A 27825-nucleotide genomic window follows, 5' to 3' on the forward strand; every position below is an offset into this window, starting at 1 on the left:
CTTGTGCTGATCTTTCCATCGTTCTCTTCCACGCACAATAAAACTTCCAAGTCGGTATCATTTCTTGCATCTTCTCTTTGTTCCTGCCTTGCTTCACATCTGCAGTTATTTATTAGGGTACCTTTGGTCTCAAATCTCTGGATATTCCTTGCGATTGTAGATTTTCCAGATATCGGTCTATTCGGATACAGAGCAGCAAACATGTCCGACACCTTTGATAACTATTTCCTTGATAATACCATTTAATCATCAATACTTTTTCTTCGGTAGTGTAATTCATTGCTAATATTTTCGATGTAGGTATGAGTTTTTAATAATAATAATAAAGCACTAAATAGATAAATTTCTGAAATGGCAACTTCATTTGACAGTTATCTTATACCTTGACTGGTGCTCATAAGTAAATACAGGGCCATAAGAAAGGAGAAATGTTTAAAAAGAAATCGGCGATAACTCGTAAACGGGCTAATCAAAAATATCTAAAGTTATTCTTTTAAATGTGGGTTTTAGTGCTCTTCAATAAACCTAAATAGAATTATTCTCTAAAATAATTAGGGAAGCCAATAATTGACCCCATTAAAATTTACATGGGATTTCCTATGTCCCGCTCGACAATGCAACACCGGGTATATAATATTTTGGCATTAAAACAGTGTGAGCCAGAGGTTTATGAAACACATTCATAATGATTCTATTAAGATACAAGTCTTTTTAACCAATAAAATTATACACTTGTATTTAAAGAAGTATATGTCCTGTATATTTTTAGCGACTGACAAAGAGCAAATTTCATGTATATAAGTATTTTTGGTTAGATAAATTTATTAAATGAAGACATACTGAGGAATATGTTGCGATGGGCATTATCATATAATTACCTAAAAAAAATATTTTTCTGTCATACAAGGTACTTTTATCATATTTTACATATTGCATAGAAATGTTTTTAGACAAAGATGGGCACAATTATATTTAACTAATATCTATATAATTATCTTGGATTTCTTAAAATATAAAGTTAGAATTACTATAACTTCTTCTATATTACGACAGCTATCGTTATAATTAAAAATGAAGCTAATCTGGGCATTCTATCAGTTGATAAGACCCTTGTTTATTTTTAAACAAGGAAATAAAAGTTTAAAAATAAACTTATACATTTTATTTAAACTAAAACTGTGTTAATAAAAATATTTTCTGAAGTTAGATGTTTATATTTTAGGTAATAAAATGTTTAGATAAAGGAAGCTGTAAAGCACCATGTTTTGTGTTGAAATTTTTTTAAGTAATTTTTAATTTAATATTGTAAATTAGCTTAGTAATACTATAATATTAAATTGATATAAATATTTTTCACATGAATGTATATATTACAACATTGACTTATTTGAGTATTTGCTAATTGAAAAAATAATATTATTTTATTAATATATTGTGTGTCTTATTAGGGAGTAAACCTTGTATCAGGCTGAGTAATAGCTTTCCAAAGGAGCCAACATTTTCAATTTACTTTTTTTCCTATCTTCTTTATCCAATTGAACCATCATTTCTTTATTTCTCGTGATTTAGATCATTTAAAAACCTGGGGTAATATTTCTAAATTTCCTTAGTGAAAAATCTGCAAAAATGTAAATTAGTCAAAAATAAATGGTATAAAATTGTGTGTATATACTATTACCTACTAATTATAGTCCTTGTATGATTTTTGTTACTGTCTGAATGAAATTACAGTTAGGTTTAGGTAATGTATCTACAAGTAATATGTGCTTAATTTGGATGGCAGAATACCCTGTAGGAGTGCTGATTATTGTTTGGTTTGCAGGGGAAACTTTGACAAATTAATTGATATAACAGGCTGAGTAATAACTTTCCAAACGAGCCAACATTTTCGATTTACTTTTTTTTCCTATCTTCTTTATCCAATATGAGCCATCATTTCTTTATTTCTCAAGTGATTTAGATCGTTTAATAACCGGGGGTAATATTTCCAAATTTCCTTAGTGAAAAATCTGCAAAAATGTAAATTAGTCAAAAATAAATGGTATAAAATTGTGTGTATATACTATTACCTACTAATTATAGTCCTTGTATGATTTGTTACTGTCTATATGATATTACACTTAGGTAATGTATCTACAAGTGATATGTGCTAAATTTGGATGGCAGAATACCCTGTAGGAGTTCTGATTATTGTTTGGTTTGCAGGGGAAACTTTGGCAAATTAATTGATATATCAGGCTGAGTAATAATTTTCCAAAGGAGCCAACATTTTCGATTTACTTTTTTTTCCTATCTCCTTTATCCAATATGAGCCATCATTTCTTTATTTTTCAAGTGATTTAGATCATTTAATAACCTGGGGTAATATTTCTAAATTTCCTTAGTGAAAAATCTGCAAAAATGTAAATTAGTCAAAAATAAATGGTATAAAATTGTGTGTATATACTATTACCTACTAATTATAGTCCTTGTATGATTTCTTACTGTCTGAATGATATTATACTTAGGTTTAGGTAATGTATCTACAAGTGATATGTGCTTAATTTGGATGGCAGAGTACCCTGTAGGAGTGCTGATTATTGTTTGGTTTGCAGGGGGAACTTTGACAAATTAATTGATATAACAGGCTGAGTAATAACTTTCCAAACGAGCCAACATTTTTCGATTTACTTTTTTTTTCCCTATCTCTTTATCCAATATGAGCCATCATTTCTTTATTTCTCAAGTGATTTAGATCGTTTAATAACCAGGGGTAATATTTCCAAATTTCCTTAGTGAAAAATCTTGAAAATGTAAATTAGTCAAAAATAAATGGTATAAAATTGTGTGTATATACTATTACCACCACTAATTATAATAGTCCTTGTATGATTTATTTATATCTATATGATATTACACTTAGGTAATGTATCTACAAGTGATATGTGCTAAATTTGGATGGCAGAATACCCTGGAGTTCAAGTGCATTTGGTTCAGGGAAACTTGTAGAATTAATTGATATATCAGGCTGGAATAATAATTTTCAAAGATAACATTTTTCGATTGCTTTCCTATCTCCTTTATCAATATGAATATCATTTCTTTATTTCTCAAGTGATTTAGATCGTTTAATAACCGGGGGTAATATTTCTAAATTTCCTTAGTGAAAAATCTGCAAAAATGTAAATTAGTCAAAAATAAATGGTATAAAATTGTGTGTATATACTATTACCTACTAATTATAGTCCTTGTATGATTTGTTACTGTCTATATGATATTACACTTAGGTAATGTATCTACAAGTGATATGTGCTAAGAATTTGGATGGCAGGAGAATACCCTGTAGGAGTTCTGATTATTGTTTGGTTTGCAGGGGAAACTTTGCAAAATTAATTGATATATCAGGCTGAGTAATAATTTTCCAAAGACCAACATTTTCGATTTACTTTTTTTCCTATCTCCTTTATCAATATGAGCCATCATTTCTTTATTTTCAAGTGATTTAGATCATTTAATAACCTGGGGTAATATTTCTAAATTTCCTTAGTGAAAAATCTGCAAAAATAATAAATTAGTCAAAAATAAATGGTATAAAATTGTGTGTATATACTATTACCTACTAATTATAGTCCTTGTATGATTTGTTACTGTCTGAATGATATTATACTTAGGTTTAGGTAATGTATCTACAAGTGATATGTGCTTAATTTGGATGGCAGAGTACCCTGTAGGAGTGCTGATTATTGTTTGGTTTGCAGGGGGAACTTTGACAAATTAATTGATATATCAGTCCGAGTAATAACTTTCCAAAGGAGCCAACATTTTCGATTTACTTTTTTTTCCTATCTCCTTTATCCAATATGAGCCATCATTTCTTTATTTTTCAAGTGATTTAGATCATTTAATAACCTGGGGTAATATTTCTAAATTTCCTTAGTGAAAAATCTGCCAAAAATGTAAAATTAGTCAAAAATAAATGTATAAAATTACATGCTGCATATACTATTACCTACTAATTATAGTCCTTGTATGATTTCTTACTGTCTGAATGATATTTTACTTAGGTTTAGGTAATGTATCTACAAGTGATATGTGCTTAATTTGGATGGCAGAGTACCCTGTAGGAGTGCTGATTATTGTTTGGTTTGCAGGGGGAACTTTGACAAATTAATTGATATATCAGGCTGAGTAATAACTTTCCAAAGGAGCCAACATTTTCGATTTACTTTTTTTCCTATCTTCTTTATCCAATATGAGCCATCATTTCTTTATTTCTCAAGTGATTTAGATCATTTAATAACCTGGGGTAATATTCCTAAATTTCCTTAGTGAAAAATCTGCAAAAATGTAAATTAGTCAAAAATAAATGGTATAAAATTGTGTGTATATACTATTACCTACTAATTATAGTCCTTGTATGATTTGTTACTGTTTGAATGATATTATACTTAGGTTTAGGTAATGTATCTACAAGTGATATGTGCTTAATTTGGATGGCAGAATACCCTGTAGGAGTGCTGATTATTGTTTGGTTTGCAGGGGAAACTTTGACAAATTAATTGATATATCAGGCTGAGTAATAACTTTCCAAAGGAGCCAACATTTTCGATTTACTTTTTTTTCCTATCTTCTTTATCCAATATGAGCCATCATTTCTTTATTTCTCAAGTGATTTAGATCATTTAATAACCTGGGGTAATATTCCTAAATTTCCTTAGTGAAAAATCTGCAAAAAATGTAAATTAGTCAAAAATAAATGCTATAAAATTGTGTGTATATACTATTACCTACTAATTATAGTCCTTGTATGATTTGTTACTGTCTGAATGATTACTTAGGTTTAGGTAATGTATCTACAAGTGATATGGCCTTAATTTGGATGGCAGAATACCCTGTACAGGAGTTCTGATTATTGTTTTTGGTTTGCAGGGGAAACTTTGACAAATTAATTGATATATCAGGCTGAGTAATAACTTTCAAAGGAGCCAACATTTTTCGATTTTACTTTTTTTTCCTATCTTCTTTATCCAATATGAGCCATCATTTCTTTATTTTCTCAAGTGATTTAGATCATTTAATAACCTGGGGTAATATTTCTAAATTTCCTTAGTGAAAAATCTGCAAAAATGTAAATTAGTCAAAAAATATATGGTATAAAATTATTGTGTATATACTATTACCTACTAATTATAGTCCTTGTATGATTTTTGTTACTGTCTGAATGAAATTACAGTTAGGTTTAAGTAATGTATCTACAAGTGATATGTGCTTAATTTGGATGGCAGAATACCCTGTAGGAGTGCTGATTATTGTTTGGTTTGCAGGGGAAACTTTGACAAATTAATTGATATATCAGGCTGAGTAATAACTTTCCAAAGGAGCCAACATTTTCGATTTACTTTTTTTCCTATCTTCTTTATCCAATATGAGCCATCATTTCTTTATTTCTCAAGTGATTTAGATCATTTAATAACCTGGGGTAATATTTCTAAATTTCCTTAGTGAAAAATCTGCAAAAATGTAAATTAGTCAAAAATAAATGGTATAAAATTGTGTGTATATACTATTACCTACTAATTATAGTCCTTGTATGATTTCTTACTGTCTGAATGATATTATACTTCTAGGTTTTAGGTAATGTATCTACAAGTGATATGCTTAATTTGGATGGCAGAGTACCCTGTAGGAGTGCTGATTATTGTTTGGTTTGCAGGGGGAACTTTGACAAATTAATTGATATATCAGGCTGAGTAATAACTTTCCAAAGGAGCCATCATTTCTTTATTTCTCAAGTGATTTAGATCATTTAATAACCTGGGATAATATTTCTAAATTTCCTTAGTGAAAAATCTGCAAAAATGTAAATTAGTCAAAAATAAATGGTATAAAATTGTGTGTATATACTATTACCTGCTAATTATAGTCCTTGTATGATTTCTTACTGTCTGAATGATATTATACTTAGGTTTAGGTAATGTATCTACAAGTGATATGTGCTTAATTTGGATGGCAGAGTACCATGTAGGAGTGCTGATTATTGTTTGGTTTACAGGGGGAACTTTAACAAATTAATTGATATATCAGGCTGAGTAATAACTTTCCAAAGGAGCCATCATTTCTTTATTTCTCAAGTGATTTAGATCATTTAATAACCTGGGGTAATATTCCTAAATTTCCTTAATGAAAAATCTGCAAACATGTAAATTAGTCAAAAATAAATGGTATAAAATTGTGTGTATATACTATTACCTACTAATTATAGTCCTTGTATGATTTGTTACTGTTTGAATGATATTATACTTAGGTTTAGGTAATGTATCTACAAGTGATATGTGCTTAATTTGGATGGCAGAATACCCTGTAGGAGTTCTGATTATTGTTTGGTTTGCAGGGGGAACTTTGACAAATTAATTGATATATCAGTCTGAGTAATGACTTTCCAAAGGAGCCAACATTTTCGATTTACTTTTTTTTCCTATCTCCTTTATCCAATATGAGCCATCATTTCTTTATTTTCAAGTGATTTAGATCATTTAATAACCTGGGGGTAATATTTCTAAATTTCCTTAGTGAAAATCTGCAAAAATGAAAATTAGTCAAAAAATAAATAAGTATAAAATTATTGTGTATATACTATTCACCTACTAATTATAGTCCTTGTATGATTTGTTACTGTCTGAATGATATTATACTTGGGTTTAAGTAATGTATCTACAAGTGATATGTGCTTAATTTGGATGGCAGAATACCCTGTAGGAGTGCTGATTATTGTTTGGTTTGCAGGTGAAACTTTGACAAGGTGGAATTGATATATCAGGCTGAGGTAATAACTTTCCAAAGGAGCCAACATTTTCGATTTACTTTTTTCCTATCTTCTTTATCCAATATGAGCCATCATTTCTTTATTTTTCAAGTGATTTAGATCATTTAATAACCTGGGGTAATATTCTAAATTTCCTTAGTGAAAAATCTGCAAAAAAAAAAATGTAAATTAGTCAAAAATAAATGAGTATAAAATTGTGTGTATATACTATTACCTACTAATTATAGTCCTTGTATGATTTCTTACTGTCTGAATGATATTATACTTAGGTTTAGGTAATGTATCTACAAGTGATATGTGCTTAATTTGGATGGCAGAGTACCCTGTAGGAGTGCTGATTATTGTTTGGTTTGCAGGGGGAACTTTGGCAAATTAATTGATATATCAGGCTGAGTAATAACTTTCCAAAGGAGCCAACATTTTCGATTTACTTTTTTTCCTATCTTCTTTATCCAATATGAGCCATCATTTCTTTATTTCTCAAGTGATTTAGATCATTTAATAACCTGGGGTAATATTTCTAAATTTCCTTAGTGAAAATCTGCAAAAAATGTAAATTAGTCAAAAATAAATGGTATAAAATGTGTGTGTATATACTATTACCTACTAATTATAGTCCTTGTATGATTTGTTACTGTCTGGATGATATTTATACTTAGGTTTAAGTAATGTATCTACAAGTGATATGTGCTTAATTTGGATGGCAGAATACCCTAATAGGAGTTCTGATTATTGTTTGGTTTGCAGGGGAAACGTTGACAAATTAATTGATATATCAGACTGAGTAATAACTTTCCAAAGACCCAACATTTTCGATTTACTTTTTCTATCTTCTTCTTTATCCAATATGAGCCATCATTTCTTTATTTTTCAAGTGATGTAGATCATTTAATAACCTGGGGTAATATTTCTAAATTTCCTTAGTGAAAAATCTGCAAAAATGTAAATTAGTCAAAAATAAATGGTATAAAATTGTGTGTATATACTATTACCTACTAATTATAGTCCTTGTATGATTTGTTACTGTCTGAATGATATTATACTTAGGTTTAAGTAATGTATCTACAAGTGATATGTGCTTAATTTGGATGGCAGAATACCCTGTAGGAGTTCTGATTATTGTTTGGTTTGCAGGGGAAACTTTGACAAATTAATTGATATATCAGGCTGAGTAATAACTTTCCAAAGGAGCCAAGATTTTCGATTTACTTTTTTTTCCTATCTTCTTTATCCAATATGAGCCATCATTTCTTTATTTCTCAAGTGATTTAAATCAGTTAATAACCTGGGGTAATATTTCTAAATTTCCTTAGTGAAAAATCTGCAAAAATGTAAATTAGTCAAAAATAAATGGTATAAAATTGTGTGTATATACTATTACCTACTAATTATAGTCCTTGTATGATTTCTTACTGTCTGAACAGATATTATACTTAGGTTTAGGTAATGTATCTACAAGTGATATGTGCTTAATTTGGATGGCAGAGTACCCTGTAGGAGTGCTGATTATTGTTTGGTTTGCAGGGGGAACTTTGGCAAATTAATTGATATATCAGGCTGAGTAATAACTTTCCAAAGGAGCCAACATTTTCGATTTACTTTTTTTCCTATCTTCTTTATCCAATATGAGCCATCATTTCTTTATTTCTCAAGTGATTTAGATCATTTAATAACCTGGGGTAATATTTCTAAATTTCCTTAGTGAAAAATCTGCAAAAATGTAAATTAGTCAAAAATAAATGGTATAAAGTTGTGTGTATATACTATTACCTTCTAATTATAGTCCTTGTATGATTTGTTACTGTCTATATGATATTATACCTACTTGGAAGTAATGTATCTACAAAGTGATATGTGCTTAATTTGGATGGCAGAATACCCTGTAGGAGTGCTGATTATTGGTTGGTTTGCAGGGGAAATTACACGACAAATTAATTGATATATCAGGCTGAGTAATAACTTTCCAAAGAGCCAACATTTTCGATTTACTTTTTTCCTATCTTCTTTATCCAATATGAGCCATCATTTTCTTTATTTCTCAAGTGATTTAGATCATTTAATAACCTGGGGTAATATTTCTAAATTTCCTTGAGTGAAAAATCTGCAAAAATGTAAAATTAGTCAAAAATAAATGGTATAAAATTGTGTGTATATACTATTACCTACTAATTATAGATCCTTTTATGATTTGTTACTGTCTGAATGATATTATACTTAGAGTTTAGGTAATGTATCTACAAGTGATATGTGCTTAATTTGGATGGCAGAGTACCCTGTAGGAGTGCTGATTATTGTTTGGTTTGCAGGGGAACTTTGGCAAATTAATTGATATATCAGGCTGAGTAATAACTTTCCAAAGGAGCCAACATTTTCGATTTACTTTTTTCCTATCTTCTTTATCCAATATGAGCCATCATTTCTTTATTTCTCAAGTGATTTAGATCATTTAATAACCTGGGGGTAATATTTCTAAATTTCCTTAGTGAAAAATCTGCAAAAATGTAAATTAGTCAAAAATAAATGGTATAAAGTTGTGTGTATATACTATTACCTTCTAATTATAGTCCTTGTATGATTTGTTACTGTCTATATGATATTATACCTACTTAGGTAATGTATCTACAAGTGATATGTGCTTAATTTGGATGGCAGAATACCCTGTAGGAGTGCTGATTATTGGTTGGTTTGCAGGGGAAATTTTGACAAATTAATTGATATATCAGGCTGAGTAATAACTTTCCAAAGGAGCCAACATTTTCGATTTACTTTTTTTCCTATCTTCTTTATCCAATATGAGCCATCATTTCTTTATTTCTCAAGTGATTTAGATCATTTAAAAACCTGGGGTAATATTTCTAAATTTCCTTAGTGAAAAATCTGCAAAAATGTAAATTAGTCAAAAATAAATGGTATAAAATTGTGTGTATATACTATTACCTTCTAATTATAGTCCTTGTATGATTTGTTACTGTCTATATGATATTATACCTACTTAGGTAATGTATCTACAAGTGGTATGTGCTTAATTTGGATGGCAGAATACCCTGTAGGAGTTCTGATTATTGTTTGGTTTGCAGGGGAAACTTTGACAAATTAATTGATATATCAGGCTGAGTAATAACTTTCCAAAGGAGCCAACATTTTCGATTTACTTTTTTTCCTATCTTCTTTATCCAATATGAGCCATCATTTCTTTATTTCTCAAGTGATTTAGATCATTTAATAACCTGGGGTAATATTTCTAAATTTCCTTAGTGAAAAATCTGCAAAAATGTAAATTAGTCAAAAATAAATGGTATAAAATTGTGTGTATATACTATTACCTACTAATTATAGTCCTTGTATGATTTGTTACTGTCTGAATGATATTATACTTAGGTTTAGGTAATGTATCTACAAGTGATATGTGCTTAATTTGGATGGCAGAGTACCCTGTAGGAGTGCTGATTATTGTTTGGTTTGCAGGGGGAACTTTGGCAAATTAATTGATATATCAGGCTGAGTAATAACTTTCCAAAGGAGCCAACATTTTCGATTTACTTTTTTTTCCTATCTTCTTTATCCAATATGAGCCATCATTTCTTTATTTCTCAAGTGATTTAGATCATTTAATAACCTGGGGTAATATTTCTAAATTTCCTTAGTGAAAAATCTGCAAAAATGTAAATTAGTCAAAAATAAATGGTATAAAATTGTGTGTATATACTATTACCTTCTAATTATAGTCCTTGTATGATTTGTTACTGTCTATATGATATTATACCTACTTAGGTAATGTATCTACAAGTGATATATTAACTTAATTTGGATGGCAGAATACCCTGTAGGAGTGCTGATTATTGGTTGGTTTGCAGGGGAAATTTTGACAAATTAATTGATATATCAGGCTGAGTAATAACTTTCCAAAGGAGCCAACATTTTCGATTTACTTTTTTTCCTATCTTCTTTATCCAATATGAGCCATCATTTCTTTATTTCTCAAGTGATTTAGATCATTTAATAACCTGGGGTAATATTTCTAAATTTCCTTAGTGAAAAATCTGCAAAAATGTAAATTAGTCAAAAATAAATGGTATAAAATTGTGTGTATATACTATTACCTACTAATTATAGTCCTTTTATGATTTGTTACTGTCTGAATGATATTATACTTAGGTTTAGGTAATGTATCTACAAGTGATATGTGCTAAATTTGGATGGCCGAATACCCTGTAGGAGTTCTGATTATTGTTTGGTTTGCAGGGGAAACTTTGACAAATTAATTAATATATCAGGCTGAGTAATAACTTTCCAAAAGAGCCATCATTTCTTTATTTCTCAAGTGATTCAGATCATTTAATAACCTGGGGTAATATTCCTAAATTTACTTAGTGAAAAATCTGCAAACATGTAAATTAGTCAAAAATAAATGGTATAAAATTGTGTGTATATACTATTACCTACTAATTATAGTCCTTGTATGATTTGTTACTGTCTGAATGATATTATACTTAGGTTTAGGTAATGTAACTACAAGTGATATGTGCTTAATTTGGATGGCAGAATACCCTGTAGGAGTGTTGATTATTGTTTGGTTTGCAGGGGAAACGTTGACAAATTAATTGATATATCAGACTGAGTAATAACTTTCCAAAGGAGCCAACATTTTCGATTTACTTTTTTTTCCTAGCTTCTTTATCCAATATGAGCCATCATTTCTTTATTTCTCAAGTGATTTAGATCATTTAAAAACCTGGGGTAATATTTCTAAATTTCCTTAGTGAAAAATCTGCAAAAATGTAAATTAGTCAAAAATAAATGGTATAAAATTGTGTGTATATACTATTACCTACTAATTATAGTCCTTGAGTGATTTAGATCGTTTAATAACCGGGGGTAATATTTCCAAATTTCCTTAGTGAATAATCTGCAAAAATGTCAATTATTCAAAAATAAATGGTAAAAAACTGTATATACTATTACCTAGCAATTATAGTTCTTGTATTATTTGCCACTGGTCTGAATCATATTATATTTAATGTATATACAATAATTCACAATTTCTACACTTGATTGTCTGTTGTACTAAAAGAAATAATAAAACATATTAAATAATTTTTTTTAAACTTGTATACCTAATTAAACATATGAAGCATATTATATTAAACTCTATGAAATGTAGAAAATACAAAGTAAGAAATAACCACAGAATAATTTTAAGGAAAGTATAAGAATATTAGATAAAAATGTACCTTTTTACAGTATTTTTCGAAAGTTCTTATTGAATATTTATACTTGGACACATACAACACAATTTACAATATTTACAAGTTATAATACATGGTTTATCTGACTGGAACACTAAAACAGAAAAATGTAGGTAATAAATAAAAAGGAAACGTTTTCTAATCCAGTGTGAGTTCCTTATAAATGCAAAACATTTATATGGGAAGTAACTAGAGATGGGCAAAGATTGAACGAGTCGTTCATTCGAACGAGTATTAAAAATGAATCGTGAGATTCGATTTACTGCTTAGAATACGGTTCGTTCAATTGAATCGTGGCCAACACGGATCAATGAAATATCAACGATGAGCCGTAAAAAAGAGTCGTAAGAATTGAATCGGATCACAATGCGACTTGTTTGGATTATAGAGAATTGAGTCGATATTTTATTTTTCAATCACATTATTATTAACTGCTAAGTGTATTGCTCGGTGTGTATGAAAATTTAGAAAAGATAGACATATTTAGCATGTGCGGTTCTCGTCATGGTAACCCAAGTCTAATATACAGGGTGTTTCAAAAAACATGTGCCATATATCGTGGGGAAATTCCCCATGTAAAAATAACATTTATTTTTCATATCAACATAGGTCCGATTCCGCTTTGTTTCGTAGCTACAGGGTGTTAAAATCTTAATATTTTTTTGATTCATAATTTTTTCATTTTGATTTATAATTTTTTTCTAATTACTTTTATTATTTCGAATGAAATTTTGAGGGTAAAAGTTGCTATAAATCCGACATATTTTGAAGTTAAAAAAGTGTTGACATATTCACCAGGGACGTGCATATCGGGGTTATCACTGGAATATTTTTCTAAATAAAGCATGTACGCCACTGACTTTTTTTTATCCTGCTAGCAAAAAAGTTGTCTCTTGATATTTTCTCGATTTCGGCCTCCTTGATGAGATAACCTCAATTTTATTAATTTGCCTTGATCCAAGTCTAACAGCAACATTTAAAAAAATAATATCATTAACTTGCGAAAGTTTCAAATAAGTACTCATTGGTTCCTTATCAAAAAAATAGAAAAAAAAGTTCCTATGAACATGGGCATGGAAACTAAACCTTTTTAAAATTAGGTTTTTTGTAATAATCTTAAATACCATTATTTTTCTATTTGAAATTGTTGTTTGTTGGACTAATAGTAATAATATTTAATAATAAATTATGTAAAATATACAGTGTGTTTCAAAACAAATGCGAAAAACTTTAGGGGGTGATTCCTTGTTCAAAATAAAGGGTAATTTGCTTTATAAACGTTGGGTCAAAAGTCAACCATTAGGGAGATATCGCGGTATAAAGATGGCGGAAAAATAATGTTTTTATTTTTTATCTTGAAAACGAAAAGAGATAGACTAATGAAATTTTATGGAAGCATTACTGTTATGAAAACACACTTTCTGGTAATTTTTTCACTTTTTTAAAATGAGTGGAAGGGGTTGAAATAAACTACCCATCCATTCTTGTTAACAAAATTTAAAGAAAACTCTTATCAAACACATGCAAAAAAAAATAATTTGGATAGTTTAGATTGTTTAGAAACTTTTTTATCTCTTGTGTTTTTTGATAAAACTCACCGATTTGAAATTAAAAAATAAAATGTAAAGCATTACATGTCAGGACAAAAAAATTTTTAGATTAAGAATCTAGTGATAATAACGATAATAATAATCATCTAGATAATAACGTATTGCAGTAGAGTAATGTCAAATAAAATAATATTAGGAACATCCTAAAAGTAACAGCGGCCGACTAGATTTTTTCCTAAAAAATTACAGCAGCCCACTAGATTCTTTATCAGAAAATGTTTTTTATCCTGGCATGTAATGCTTTACATTTTATTTTTAATTTCAAATTGGTGAGTTTTATCAAAAAAAAATACAAGAGATAAAAAGTTTCTAAACAAACTAAACTATCCAAATTAATTTTTTTGCATGTGTTTGATAAGATTTTTCTTTAAATTTCGTTAACAAGAATGATAGGGGTAGTTTATTTCAACCCCTTCCACTCCTTTTAAAAAGTGAAAAAATTACCAGAAAGTGTGTTTTTCATAACAGTAATGCTTCCATAAAATTTCATTAGTCTATCTCTTTTCGTTTTCAAGATAAAAAATAAGAACATTATTTTTCCGCCATCTTTGTACCGCGATATCTCCCTAATGGTTGACTTTTGACTCAACGTTTATGAAGCAAACTACCCTTTATTTTGAACAAGGAATCACCCCCTTAAGTTTTTCGCATTTGTTTTGAAACACTCTGTATAATTTATTAATTTTATTTTTATTTTAATTTTATTAATTATTGTGGTTAATAAAATTGAGTTTATCTCATCAAGGTGGCCGAATTCAACAAAATCTCAAGAGATAACTTTTAATTGACATTAAACGGCCTACACAATTTTGATATCAAAAGATAAAAAGTCAGTGGCGGACATGTTTTTTTTTTGAAAAATATTTCTTTTATAACCCATAAGGACGTCCCTGATAAATTTATGGGCACTTTTTTACAGGGGCGGATACAGAAATTTATTTTACGGGGGCCCACATAAAAAATAATGCCAAATATGCCTTTTAGGGCGCCACTTTTAACCCAAAAGCCTAATATTTAACCCAATTTACAGATTTTAGGGGGGGGCCGGGCCCCATGGGCCCCCCCTCTGTATCCGCCACTGCTTTTTTAGCATATTAAAAGTACTTGGAAGAAAATTATAGTAAATCGAAGACTTTAACACCCTGTAGCTACAAAACAAAGCAGAATCGGACCTATGTTGATATGAAAAATAAATCTAATTTTTACGTGAGATGCACATGTTTTTTGAAACACCCTGTATAATATTTTTGGTAAAAATTAATCCAATTACGCCAGTGCCATGAAATGTTGAAAAACAAATGAAATAACTATATTTTCCAAGTGGTAACCAACTCAAGGCGGAACTCAAGAACTTGGAAGATTCCATCCGCAACCTGGAATGGAAATCTTGCAATGGTCTAAGACACTCGAAGAAGTGTCTGAGGGCTTATGATCAAGAAAAATCACAGATCTTCCTGGGTCTGAGTAAGAACAATCTTCGGATTGTCACGGGGTTTTTAACAAGACACTGTCTCCTCAATGAACACCTCAGTAGATTGAAACTAAGAAGAAACGGCGAATGCAGATTCTGTGGGGAAGATGGTGAAACACCAGTACACCTCATCACTGAGTGCGCCGAGACGACAACCATTCGTGCCATGAATTTTGGTACGACTGATATTGGAGATGGAGAACTACCCTCTATAAAACCGTCCCAGATACTGGCTTTTGTCAAAGCCCTGGGACTGTATAATGAGTTATGATTCAAGAAAGGGGGACACAATGGATCTGTAAGGTCGAAGTGATTAACCCCCCTCCCACTCATTCTAAATTCTAAAAAAAAAACTATATATTTATTTTTCTGGTCCCTTAAGTAATTGTCGATTACGATTCTTGTTTTTATGAAACGTGAATTGTGCATGTGGTTCATTCAAATGAACGAATCGTAGGAGTCGATTCAATATGAGAAATTGAATCGCGTGATTCGATTCACCACAAAGAATAGTAATGCCCATCACTAGAAGTAACTGTTCCCGAAACATGTTCCATTCACCAAAAATTATTTTTCGAAATAAATAATTTGAATAAGATTGTGAGGTTTGAGCCCTTCCCCTCACTAAAGGTTTTGCATTTATTAAATAAGAAGTTTGTGCATTTCGTCGGTGAAATGTGATAAACTGCTAACTCCATTATTCTTAATTTTACAGGAGAGCAAACAAACGGTACAAAAAATATGTACACATGTAGAAAGTATTTTCATGCGTTAATATGATAAAGAGATAAGAATTTTATTTGCTGGGAAACAATAAAACTCAATATTTCGTGTTACATCATTTTTTTCAGACACAATAGGGAGATAGCAGATATTCGTCTTGTAGAAATAAGAAATAAAAATATACTTCTGGAGATAGCAACCTTTATTGTTTGAAATTTTGAAAATTAAATTGAATATTACCCAAACAGATTTGGAAATAATCAATTAAATTTAAAAAGAACTGAAGTAGCAGCATTTTGGACTTATTAATGAATATGAAAATAATTTAAAAATTAAATTTATAATTCTTAGAAGATATGGTAGAATCCTTCCATGCTTATCCTAATTTTTAAAAAACGGTAGACCGAGCTTGGAAAACAGTGCGTGATTTTATTAATTTTTTATTACTTTTCTCCTTATTTTTTTAATTTTTATAAAAATTGTGTATCATTTACGTGGAGAAACGTTGAAAAAAATAAAACTTATTAGGTATTATGGAAATTTTTGTACAAGTAAGTAATGTTATTTAAACTATTTAAAGCACGCCGATGAATTGCTCGTATATAGAGAATTTCGTTTTTCCCCTTACCCTTTACGGATACCCCGTATTTACATAACGGATCGACGCAGGGTCGGACTGGCCATATTATACTATTAGAGGTGCCACACAGCCTTTGCGGGCACCCTTCATATTTCATTATTTATTCTTAACAATATTTGCTTTTGCATTGCATTGGTTTACCTTGCATTAGAGTAGTTCCCTGATTTCTATACAGGGTGAGTCTTAATAAATAAGTGCAAATATTTTCTGGGCTGCTAAATCTCGATAAAAAAAACATAATATTTTCTCTTTATCGTTTTTCCAAATAAATCCAAAACAACCAAAGTTATTTCACTTTTAAAATTTTCAATTTTTTGCTATAATTTTGAGAATCATTGGATTTTCTTTCTTGTAAATTTAATCTACTACCTATGTTGCCATATTACAAACAAAGTATGTTTTTAAACTAAAAATTAAAAAAAAATTCTAAATTTTCAAAAAAAAATCACGCAAAAAACCTCATAATCGTGTTTCTTGGGTCGAAATATACTACTCCTAAAAATATTTGCACTTATTTAAGACTCTGTATATAATAGGCAAATTTTCTCTAATGGGAAAAAATGTACAGTGGTGGCCAAAAGTATGGAAACTTTTTACTTTTTAAAATATCACAGAAAATATTGCTATGCTTAAACTCTCAGGAATATAAATGAACAGCTTATCAGCAAATAAAAGTATTCCAAAAATTACACAGCGAAAAAAATCTGTTTAGCATTTTTGTAGGAGAACAATAGATTTCTTGTGGCCAAAAGTATGGAAACCATAAATAAATACATTAAAATTATTTAGTTTAAGCTGATAAACGGTACGATTTGCTTCAGATAAATATAAACATCATGCCCAAGTCTAAATATTTCTCTGCGGATTTAAAAAATAAAATAGTTGAATTATACAAGAGCGGTTATAAACAAATTCAAATAAGTAAAAATTTAAACATTTTAAAAGGCACCGTTTCGAAAACAATTCGTAAATTTAATAAAACAGGGAACGTTTCAACAGCTTTTAAGTCAGGAAGACCAAGAAAGTTGTGCAACAGGACAATGAAAGTAATGAAGAGAATATCAATGGGAGATCCAAGAAAAACATCCACAGACATTTCTGGAGAAATGGGTGAAAGAGGAATATCGGTGTCTGCACGCACGGTGAGAAGAAGGTTGGATGACATGGGACTTTTTGGAAGAGTTGCGGTGAAGAAACCACTAATGTCAAAGAAAAATAGGATGGCCCGCTTTAAATTTGCTCAAGATCATCTCACCTGGTCTTATCAGAAATGGAATACTGTACTGTTTAGCGACGAAAGCAAGTTTCAACTGTTTGGTAGTGACGGGAGACGTTATGTCCGAAGACCAAAAGGTACACGGTACAGCCATAAATTCCAGATGCCCACAGTAAAACATGGGGGTGGGAGTATAATGGTATGGGGGTGTTTTTCTCGCTCAGGTGTTGGTCCTCTTGTTAAAATTGATGGGATAATGGACCGTTTTTTGTACAAAGACATATTGGAGAATAATATGCTGCCTCATGCTGATGAAAAAATGCCACTCAGATGGTTGATCCAGCAAGATAATGATCCCAAGCCCAAATCTCGGTTTGTTCAAAATTGGTTAAATGAACATAATGTTCCACTAATGGATTGGCCCTCACAGTCTCCGGATCTTAACCCCATAGAAAATTTATGGGACCATTTGGATAGCAAAATTCGAAGCCATTCTATTTCAAATAAAAATTAATTATCGGAAGTGCTAAAAACTGAATGGGCGGCCATTTCCAGTAAAGATTGTACGAGATTGATCGATTCGATGCCACGAAGATGTTGAGAAGTAATTAATTCAAAGGGATATTCCACTAAATATTAGTAATTTTTATATTATCTTGAATTTTAATAAACATTCTTCTTAAGTTTCCATACTTTTGACCAAGAAAATATTCATAATTTTTTATATATTTTTTGATAGCTGTAATTTTTTATTTAAATGTATTAGATTTTGTAGGAAATTATTTGTAGGTCACGATTATATAAGTCGTTTTATTTCATATTTTAATTTCTCAGCATAAATGACAAATTAAAAGTTTCCATACTTTTGGCCACCACTGTATTTGCTTTTCCTACTTATAGAGTATTTTTTTCTCTTTCTAATGGTATAAAAAACTTATTCACGTAAAAAATGCAGTTATCAGGTTATCACGTTTCACTGACGATTTATTAGTTAACAATCTGAAAAAAATATATAAAAGGTAATAATAATAATTGTAATACTTACAGTTCACCAATTTTGAAACTAATACGATCCATAGAAATGCTGGGGAATGGGATGATAAACAACTGGCATATAAGTTGGAGGACAATTTGGGAAAGCTGGTGCAGTGTTCACACAGTGACACATTATTGGACTATTATGGTGCATCACTGGCATAGCTGCAGATGCAAGGTTATTTCCTCTTCTTAATCTGCCAGTGTTCCCTCCCAACACCATACAATTTCCTTCTGGGCTCAATTTCCAGTAGTTACCCTTACCAGGCTCGTAAGCTGGACGATGTTCTTGACAAAAATAGTTTGACGTGCTCAAACAATGGCGAATACTGTTCTTCCAGTTGGAATGATTTTGTTCATGGGATGGATGGTTTTTGGAAATATAATTGTATATTTCGTTCAACAATAATTTCCCATGAACACTATTTTTTAGCGCCATGTAAATCAGCGCGTTACAAGAGTACTGCATTTCTTCATGATGCGTTTGTTCTTCGGTCTCAATATCTTGTGGGGCCTGTGTTTCTGCCTCATCTAGGGACAGAATATCCTTAATAAGAAAGGACCTTCTTAAACTCATTTCGATAAAAAGACGAGGACTACTTTACGCGCACTATTACTTGTTGAACTCGTACTGCTTTGGCTTAGTGAGAAAGGCACCCTTAAATACTTTGGGTGTAATTTGAGTACCTAGGCCCACCTCGTCTCTCATTGGATGGTCGGTGATGTTTAGCGCATCCCCCAAAAAGGGATGGTCTAGACAACGCCCACCGGACTATGGTCAATGGACAATACTTAAAATTTTAGTATATTGCTTAATAATTTCGGTATATCAATATTATGAAGATCGTCAGCCTCCAAGAAAACAAGTTAACCGATCATACAGGGTTGTTCACCACATACGACACGGAGTATTGTAGCTAAACGATGAGATTTTTACAAATTGTAAGTTTTGGGTTCGATAAAGGACTATTAGAGGTACAATTTAAAAATAATTTTACAAGATAGAGACTGTCCCAAATAAAAAATATCAAAGTTCCAGTAAAAAATATCAAAGTTGTATTTTTTTAAATGGAACACCCTGTATATTATTACATTTTTAGTTTCTACGATTAAAATAAAGGTAAATTTGATTAAGATTTATTATACTTAAACCTTACCGTTTTGAAATATTTTCAATTTTGTGAAATTGCAGTAAAATTTTAAGGCTTCATTTCTCCAAGGGTATCAAAGTTTTTAATACTAAATATTTACTGAAGTTTATTTACTGATCAGTTATTGTGTTGCAGTAATAAAAATAATACTACCTTATACAGAGTGTCTAAAAATTTATTTTAAATAATTATTAGCTTCAAACGGCAATAACTAGTTTAATTTAAATGGAACACCCTGTATATTTTACGAGAATCAGATGCACAATTTAATTGTCTATCAAATTATATTATACCATTTTTTACCTATCTCTTTAAATTTCCGTAGAAAATGCATTTTCTTGTAATTTAGAACTTACTTTATTAATATACCCATGGACTATTGACATTTTAGATTATTTTTAAAGATGTACCAAATTTTTAAAGAGTACAGATACTAATATTGTCGATATAATTCGTATATTATTTCATTAAAAAATAAAAAAAAACTGTTTAAATATTTGTTAAAGAGGACCAATTAATATGATTCCAGTATTCAACCTACATTAACTGACTGTTTGCGTTGATTAATAATAATTGCTCCAAATACTAAAAAACTGAATTTTGTATGGGCATTAGACAGTGTGATAAAAAGTAACACCTTAAAAATGATATTTCATTTTTTAATAAATGCTTATTTATAACAACAGAGACTTTAATTTGATAACTTATTATTATATTGATTTCTGACTCAAATCCACATTCATTTATAATAATTTATTAACGAACACAATTAAGTATGTAATTAATTAGTATATGGGCGGAAATAATGGTGTTATATTTAATTAATGGTATACTCTTTTATAAAGATTTAAATAGTTTTCTTTTTGCATATAAATGGGCTAGTAATATTATCGTTTTGCTAAAAACGATAATATTACTAGTCTGTACATTTTGTACATTTGTTGCTTTAAAAACAATCTAAAATGTCAATATTCCATGGATATATTGATAAATGAGGTCTAAATTATAAGAAAATGCATTTTCTACGAAAACTTGAAGGTATAGGTAAGAAATGATATAATACAATTTGATAGACAATTAAATTGTGCATTTGATTCTCATAAAATATACAGGGTGTTCTAGTTAAAGTAAATAAATTATTGCCGTTTAAAGCTAGTAATTATTTAAAATAAATTTTTAGACACTCTGTATAAGGTAGTATAATTTTTATTATTGCAACACAATAACTGATCAATAAATAAACTTCAGTAAATATTTAGTATTAAAAACTTTGATATCCTCGGAGAAATGAAGCCTTAAAATTTATACTGCAATTTCGTAAAATTGAAAATATTTCAAAAACGGTAAGGTTTAAGTATAATAAACCTTAATCAAATTTACCTTTATTTTAATCGCAGAAACTAAAAATGTAATAATATACAGGGTGTTCCATTTAAAAAAATACAACTATGATATTTTTTATTTATTTGGGACACTCTGTATCTTGTAAAAATATTTTTAAATTGTAGCTCTAATAGTCCTTCAACGAACCCAAAACTTACAATTTGTAAAAATCTAATCGTTTAGCTACAATACTCCGTGTCGTATGTGGTGAACAACCCTGTATACAGGGTGGCGCACCTAGTTCGCCTCGGTTGATTATACGAAAAGATGTAGAAACAAAATATTTTATGAGTATATGTGGGGAGGCAATGTGCAGAGACAATTTAAAATTATTTTGAAACATACAGGGTGTCTCAGAACTAAGATCCATACCAAAGTTATATTTTTTCTTATGGAACACCCGGTATTTTATTTTATTTTTGGATTATTGGGCCCAAAAAAAGGCATTCATTATAAGAGATAAATATGTTTAAAATCTTTGGTTTTTGAGATATTTAAAGATATTTAAATGTGCACGCTACAAAAGAATTGATTATTCACACCCTGTACATTAATTTTCAGAATTAATTATTGTGCTGAGTTTAAAGGTAAAGAAATAAACTTTACTGAAAAATGTCATTGCTTCCTTAAATTTATACAGGGGTACCAAAAATTGGTGATCTATTTTAAGGATTTATTTTACATAAAAACTTTGTTATTTCAAATACCACACCCTGTATTTTTTTAAATAAATCGAAGCAGATTCAAATGCTCTTTCAAACTATATTAGGGTTTCCTATACCTATCTATCTCAGATTTTGAATAAAAGGCGATTTTTAAATAAAATGGCAATCAAGATGGCTGGTATCGCCATGGCAATTTTCTAATGACAGTTAGTAACTATTTTCAAAAGCGAAATTAGTTTACAGACTTTATTTAAATTTATACCAGTTTACTGTTATTTAATTTACCTACATTAGTTTAATAAATAATATTTATTAATATGTATTTATTATTCAAGAACTTAAACGTACAAGTCACAGTACAGCTATCTAGCAACTGCCGCACCTGATCGTTCAACTTTGTGGCAAGTGAAAAAATGCAGAAACATCTAGAAATAATAAGAAAAAACAGCAAATTGGTCGAAGGAATTTATCCTTATCATTTACTCTGATAAATGTTTAAATAAACTTTTCAAATTTCAATCCTTCATATTTTCTCAACGACTCGACCGAGTTATATGGGGGGCGGGAAAATATAGAGAATAAAAAGCCCTTTTCATTGCGGTACCACTTCACCCCCCTTCCCATTTGAAAAAAGCTGGGGGATGACACCCCCGCTTAGAGGGTTGAAGATTTTGCAATCATTTTTGGGGCAAAAGTTGTTCCCCTCACAAACAAAACTGACGTGTTTTTGGATTTTTTGAAAAAAAAAATCCTGGCCGTTATGCCTTGCGGAACGTTTTCGATGGGCCACCATGTATGGCAAAATAAAAACACTAAATCACCACAATACACCAAAACACTTTTACTTTTACACTGGACGCGCGTTTCGCTAACCATGTTAGCATCATCAGCAGATGATTATAAACTAAGTTTATAATAATATAATTATAAACTTAGTTTATAATCATCTGCTGATGCATATTATTATAAACTAAGTTTATAATAATCTGCTGATGATGCTAACATGGTTAGCGAAACGCGCGTCCAGTGTAAAAGTAAAAGTGTTTTGGTGTATTGTGGTGATTTAGTGTTTTTATTTTGCTGTTTAACACCAAAGGTTCCAACCCTCAACTGTAATCCACCATGTATGTTTAAAGAGCTACAAATAAGATTGAATGAAAATAACTTTATGCTTTAGGGAGGGTGGTAACCCTTCGAACATATAGAGCATTAGAAACTAGTTTGTAAAAGTTGATTTTGTTATAATTAAAACGATTAATATTATGCATATTATTAGATTAGATAAGACATTGAGATTTCAAATTCACAATAAAAAGAATTAAAAAGAATAAAAATCCTATATGTGTATTTCTCCAATGCAAGAAAATCTACAAAATGAAATAGTTATTTTTTTGTAAACACTTCTGAAAAAAAAATAAAAAAAAAGATCACAAAACAAATAAAAAAAAAGATAAACGCGAGATGGCCCCCCCATGGGCGCTCCCTAGATACAAAATTATACTTTATTACCGAGGTTTTGGGTTTTTCCTGTCGTTAGTGTTAAATCTCTTTATTTTTTTACTACCGTTTCTTTATTGAAATTTCTTAGAGGTTCAAAGTACTAAGTAGGTAGTGATTTATAGTTGTAAAACTGTGTCTGTAGTCTGTAGTTTAATCGTCCAACAATAGAAAATTGGCGTCAAAATCACTTAAATAATTAAGATGGTAAAATGAGGTAGTATTAGAAATTCCAGGGGTTGAAAGTCTGCAGAATATCATTAACACATTGAGCATTTTTTCATTCAGAAGACTTTATTTATGCATTAGGTATTTTACCTGTGATATATTGCAGTTATACAATATACAGGGTGACGCACCTCATTCGCCTCGGTTGATTATACGAAAACGGAAAGATATAGAAATAAAATATTTTATAGATATACAGGGTGAGTTTCCTACGATGTTCCCTATGGGTATCTCGGAAACTACTGGAGATAGAGAGTCGGTTAAATGAGGAAAGAATTGCAGTTTTGTGGAATTATAAATATGCGCCTTTCAGATATTTGAAAAAGTTAAGTATTTTTTAAGTTTTAGTTTGTGAAATGTAAATTGTAAAGAGCCTTTTAATAATATATTTTGTCTTTTTATAAGTTATAAATCATAACAAAATAAGAACACCAAGCCAACTAAGTGAAATTAGTCAAGAAAGATAAGAATTGGCTATAATTCAGTAATTTTGTGAAAAAAAAAACATATTATAGCTTATATCGTTGAAAAGCTTAAAAAATGGCGCTTTTTATGAAGTCATGGCCAACTACGGTTTCCATTTAAAAAAACATATGTTTGTGTCATATGTCAAAAATGACAGGCTTTAGAAAAAATCGGAGAACATAAACAAAAACTTTTATCTGAAAACTTTTTGTCTAAAATAGATTATAATGGAATTAGGGACGATTTCTAAATTAGCCAAAATTTGTTTTTTTCGAAATATTCTAGTAGGCCATGAACTTTTTCAAAAATCCGAAAGGCGCATATTTATGACCCCATAAAACTGCAATTCTTTCCCCATTTAACCGACTCTCTATCCCCAGTAGTTTCCGAGATACCCATAGAGAACATCGTAGGAAACTTACCCTGTATGTGGGAAGGCAATGTGTGTAATTTAAAATTATTTGGAAATCTACAGAGTGTGTCAGAACTAAGATCCATACCGAAGTTATATTTTTTCTTATGGAACACCCGGTATTTTATTGCATTTTTGGATTCTTGGGCACAAAATAAGGCATTTATTATAAGGGTTAATACGTCTCAAAGCTTTGGTTTTTCAGATATTTAAAGACATTTAAATATGCATGCTATAGATAATAAAAAAGTTTGACAACACCTTCTACAGGGTGTCCCACTAAGAATAGCTCTCGGCTGTATCTCGGAAAGTACCTATTAGTCGTAGAGCTTGCGGAAAAAATATTTTTAACTAAAGAGAGCATGAGAAATTGCTGGAAATTATATTCAAGTTTGTAGAGCGGCCGCTAGAGGGCGCAACTCCTATTAAAATAAGGAAAAGGAGTTTTTACACGATTTTTTTTTTTTAATTTTGCGAAAAAACGCGTAATGTTTGTTAAATTGTAAGACAGCGCCTCCTAGCGTCTACGTTCAAAAGCATATTTTTATTGTTTATATGGTATAATATAGAGCAAGAAACGCTCTTTTAAACGAGCCCTCACTTGTTGGATTCCGATCAACCAGTCCGGAGTTATTAACATTTATATAAGCACAGATCTAACCTTCCCCCACCACTTTATTTCAACATATAGGAAAAAATTGTTCTAACAAATAAAACATGCAAAAATTACTGAAGATTATGAATCTATTATTTATAGAATCCGTTATCTAGGCAAAATTGTGTAAAAACTCGTTTTTCTTATTTTTAATAGCAGTTGCGTCCTCTAGCGGCCGCTCTACAAACTTGAAAATAATTTCCAGCAATTTCTCATGCTCTCTTTAGTTATAAACATTTTTTTCCGCAAGCTCTACGGCTAATACTTTCCGAGATACAGCCGAGAGCTATTCTTAGTGGGACACCCTGTACATTACTTTTCAGAATTAATTCTTGTGCTGACTTTCAAGCCAAAGATAAACTTCTGATTGAAAAAAAATGATCTCGATGCGATGCTCGCCGCGATGCATCCCAAGCGCACTTACTCGCCGTTTTAAAACAGTGCTTAAAACGTCCGCGTAGGATGCATCGCGGCGAGCATCGCATCGAGATGCCTCAATATGTAGTTATAGCAAAGAGTAGATAAGACAAGAGACGACAGTGAACAAAGAAGTCAAATTTCGCGAGAGAGACGCAGATATATTAAAATTTAAAGGTCCCATCAAGTCCCATTTTGTCTGTTGCCAAGTATATTTCTTTGAAAAATAAACAAGATTTTCTGAAAATAAATTAATTAATATAAGAAGTATATAAAAGTAAATTTTTTTTTTTTTTTTTTTAAATGTAATTTTTTAGTTTAGGTTGGTTTATGTTCTTTTTTCGCACACTGAACTGATAATATCAAAGAAACAGAATGACTAAAGTTGGTCGATTTCAAAGATAAACAAAAAAAGCTGAAAATCTGACCAACTGCCGCGTACTTTATTTATTCTAACCTATGTTTTTAGGACGCTAATCAGCTGTGCTACAGGCTTAAACCATAAACAAATCTGATTTAGTTGATTTTTGTCTATGACGCATTTTTTGCCTTTTTTAAACGTCTGGCGCCTATTGTTCGCGATTATTCTCGCTCAGAGATCATCGATATACTCCTGATAGTCCCTTTTGATCGTTTTGGAGAGTTTTTCACGTTCCCGCGCTTCGGTGTCCTCTCGTGCTTAATAGGTGAATGAGTGGTTTTATTTTAGTATACGTTTCCTAATTGCACTGCGGTCTGGCCTCTTAACGCAGACGTGCAATGTAATGCTTGTCATACAAATCTGGACGTTGCGTTACGCAGATGATTGAGCAATACTCAAACACGCCATAGCAGGAAAAGAAGAGATGGTGGCATTGTGTGTGCTTATAAAGACTGCAAAAATAGGTCTTATTTTTCGACAAACATAATATTTTACTCTTTTCCAAAGGATCCTGAAAAGTATTTTATTAGAAAATATTTTTTTATGAAGAAATTATGTTATTAAACTAAATGTAATCCATAGATCGAAGACATGGTTAGAAGCTTGTAATGCGAGGAATTATTAAATAAAAAAATTGAGCAACTCTTTTTTGAAAAACTCCACATTGTGATATTACACTTGTTCAAGTTCATAGTTAAAAAAATACACGTAAATAAAACATTTCTTTACAAAATCGACTTGTTCACTTTCTCTTGTTTACCAACGATATACAAATATTGCTTTTATTATCTTTATTCCCCGAAAAATATGTTTCTAATTATAATCTATTTATATAATATTAATAAAAAAAAAACTCATTTTTTTTTCGTTTCTATTTATCTCTTTTAACCTGAAAGGTAGATTAAAGTAATGATACTTTAACAACGGGGAATTGGGTTAAAACTTTATTTCTTCTGACACGTTTTTAATTTACTTCCATTTTTGAAAGGAATTTTTGTATTCCTTTTTCATAAGTTATTCAGGTTTTAAATGGGAGGTAAGTATATGAAGCTGTCAACTGACCTGAAAGGTATCTGTTGAAAGTAATTTACTTATTTCCGTTTTGAGTCATTTCTGGCTCCAATTCAATCAACAATCGACACGAGAGAGAATTAAAAGGAAATATTGACTCAAAGGCTGACAGCTAAAGGGGCAAGCATTTATTTGTCAAAAGATTACATAGAATCAGCATAAGCCAACTGATATTTTTTCTACGGTAACCAAATTCCTTGAAATAATGAATTTCCTGAATATTTTTTAAGGCAATGGAAAGATATTGTTTTATACACTGTTTTTGTCCACAATAACATTTCATCGTCTTGTATAAAAATGGCTATTATTTTAAAGAAAGTTGGTTTGCAGAATACACTATAGTCAGATCAAAGAAAAATCAGCGTCACAGTGGTAATTTTTGACTCTAATTCTTCATTTAAGTTCTTTCACTTCCTTCCAATTAAACGATAAGAGAAACTCTAATGTTTTTTATGGTTTACAATTTTACATGTGGGGTAATACGAATTTTTTTCAGAGAGAGTTACATATATTGTTCTTTACAAGTCGATTCATACTAGTATTTTTAAAACGCTTGAAAGAAAACAAATAAACAGTATGCCAACTGAGTGTCTTTACGATAGACCTGTTCCGTGTTGAGATTTGAACACACTATTTCAGTCAGTGTACCGGTGTCAACAACGACACCGGTGTTTATCTCAACACCGGTGTTCATTTCAACACCGGTGTTTATCTCTA

At 30.4% G+C, this 27825-nt stretch overlaps 4 long non-coding RNA genes across 5 annotated transcripts; all 4 read right to left on the reverse strand.

Moving 5' to 3' along the window:
* Nucleotides 1–3473: 3473 nt before the first annotated feature.
* Nucleotides 3474–10590, reverse strand: LOC115876424. Its single transcript, XR_004049138.1, has 8 exons — nucleotides 10515–10590; nucleotides 10126–10454; nucleotides 9740–10065; nucleotides 9354–9679; nucleotides 4377–4705; nucleotides 3989–4316; nucleotides 3596–3924; nucleotides 3474–3534 (listed from the first exon to the last, which is right to left on the reverse strand). It is a non-coding gene; the product is annotated as an uncharacterized LOC115876424 (long non-coding RNA).
* Nucleotides 4998–5600, reverse strand: LOC115876426. Its single transcript, XR_004049141.1, has 3 exons — nucleotides 5550–5600; nucleotides 5160–5489; nucleotides 4998–5097 (listed from the first exon to the last, which is right to left on the reverse strand). It is a non-coding gene; the product is annotated as an uncharacterized LOC115876426 (long non-coding RNA).
* LOC115876427 lies at nucleotides 8402–8615 on the reverse strand. Its single transcript, XR_004049142.1, has 2 exons — nucleotides 8573–8615; nucleotides 8402–8512 (listed from the first exon to the last, which is right to left on the reverse strand). It is a non-coding gene; the product is annotated as an uncharacterized LOC115876427 (long non-coding RNA).
* A 141-nt stretch (nucleotides 10591–10731) lies between the features above and the next one.
* On the reverse strand, nucleotides 10732–19270 carry LOC115876425. 2 transcript variants are annotated; one of them, XR_004049140.1, is made up of 7 exons: nucleotides 18754–19270; nucleotides 12034–12142; nucleotides 11765–11866; nucleotides 11631–11708; nucleotides 11242–11570; nucleotides 10903–11181; nucleotides 10732–10842 (listed from the first exon to the last, which is right to left on the reverse strand). It is a non-coding gene; the product is annotated as an uncharacterized LOC115876425 (long non-coding RNA). The 2 variants fall into 2 exon arrangements; XR_004049139.1 differs by lacking the exon at nucleotides 10903–11181.
* Between the last annotated feature and the right edge of the window lie 8555 nt (nucleotides 19271–27825).

This window comes from Sitophilus oryzae, unplaced genomic scaffold, assembly GCF_002938485.1.
Source record: "Sitophilus oryzae breed Bouriz unplaced genomic scaffold, Soryzae_2.0 scaffold_1436_pilon_pilon, whole genome shotgun sequence".
Classification (NCBI taxonomy): Eukaryota; Metazoa; Arthropoda; class Insecta; order Coleoptera; family Curculionidae; genus Sitophilus; species Sitophilus oryzae.